The sequence below is a fragment of the Mirounga leonina genome, unplaced genomic scaffold (genome assembly GCF_011800145.1).
Source record: "Mirounga leonina isolate KUSES-001 unplaced genomic scaffold, KU_Mleo_1.0 Mir_166, whole genome shotgun sequence".
Lineage (NCBI taxonomy): Eukaryota > Metazoa > Chordata > Mammalia > Carnivora > Phocidae > Mirounga > Mirounga leonina.
Genome location: NW_023270418.1, coordinates 33,395,371 through 33,397,207, shown reverse-complemented (window position 1 = coordinate 33,397,207; position 1,837 = coordinate 33,395,371).

Genomic DNA, 1,837 nt, shown 5'->3' with positions numbered 1-1,837 from the left:
GGAGGCGGCCCGAGGGCCTGCAGGGGTGGACGCTCACCTGCTGGGAGAAGATTCCATCCAGTCTATGCGGAGCAGGAGCGGTTTTTCCTCCCCTGTACTTATCACTCAGCAACAGCCAGCACTGACAGCACCCGGGAGGGAGGAAGGAGCCAGGATCTTCAGCTCCCTCACCTGCACTTTGGACTCTGAGCCTCCTGTTGAACCTGGGTCATTCCCAGAAGCAAGGTCTGGGAAACACCCAAAGAAAAGCTATTTTGCAAAAGGAACTCAGCCTGGAGACAAGTCACGGAAAAACTGGAGACGTTTTCACAGAGCAGACGCCCGGTTCAGTTCTCTTTTCCCCCCCCAGTTCCCCCTGCCCTTTTTGAGTGTATAATTCACATGCAGCAATTTGTACAGAACTCTGACACCCGGCTTGAGAGTTTTCCCCGAGCCCACATTCCCAGGTGACCACCCTCTGATAGAGAATGTTCACATTGCACCCGAAGTTTCTCCCGCCTGCCCGGAGGCAAATGACTCTTCAGATTTCTATCCCCGTAGGTTTGTTTTTTCTGTTCTAGGACACCACATATTTGAAATCAAACAATCTGGACCCTACCATTTCTGGCTTCTATTCCCTCAATGTAATGTTGTTGAAATTCGTCCTGTTGTAACTCATTTGCTCTTATTTCTGTAGGATTTCATTGTGTGGATTGACCACACTTTGTCTATCCATTCTTTTGTTGATTGGCATTTGTGTTGTGACCAGTTTGGGGCTACTAAAATCTTTGAAGAAAGGGGGAGGAAGGAAAGGGAGAGAGAGGAACAGATTATAACCAACTGAAAAAAATAGGAATCCATGTCATACTGACATAGATATATTAATATATTGCAAGTTTGATGAGGAATACGGTGTTTGCATCCCCTTAAAGTACCTTTCCACAGAATACTTAGTACAAAGGGAAAATAAGTGACTCTCCAGTGGAGAAGCTTGGCAGACATTCCTTCATCAGGTGACCCAAGGGAACATCATTAGTTATGGGGCAAACTGAAATCCTCCACCACCTGAGAGGATGCGATGAGAACACAGCCTCGCTCCTGCGACATTCTCCTCAAAGATCCTTGACCTTAATCGAACCATAAGGAACCATCTGAAAAACCTCGATTGAAGGACATACTACAAAATAACTGGTCCGTAACCTTCAGGAGTGCCAAGGGCATGCAAGTCAAAGAAAGTGGGAGGAATGTTCCAGAAAGAAGCTGAAGAGACTTGACAAACCAAGGGAACTCAGGTTCTGGATGGGTTCCCTTGCTATAAAGGACATTATTATTGTCATTGGGAAGATCTGAATGGGATCTGAAGATCCAATGACAACAACCTATGGATGTGATTTCTTGACTTTGATCACCAGGGTCTGGTTTTGTAGGAGGATATCTCAGTTGGAAGGAAATACACCCTAATGTGCTCTGAAGTCATGGAGTATCTGGATAGCGACTTATAGGCAGATAGCTCAGGTAAAATAATTCCTTGCATTATACTTGGAAACTTCCTGTAAATTTGAAATTATTAAAAAATAATAAGATTAAGCTTTTTCTGCCCTTGAGGAAACGCGTTTTTCAGCTGCCATTGGTCCTTTCTGTGTTTACTTCTAAGCGTGTGTGAGGACAGGGGTCACCACAGTCGGGCTTCTTTTTGGTGATAGTGGGGACCTGAAAGGGCGCCATCCCTCAGGGACATAAGGCCGTACCTGTCTGATTGCCCCCGGGCTCCCAGGGCACCCTGATCTTGAAAGGCAGGGAGGGGTCTGTGAGCTTTGTGGGCGTGGCTGAACACGCCTGAGCCATGGGGGGGGCAGGG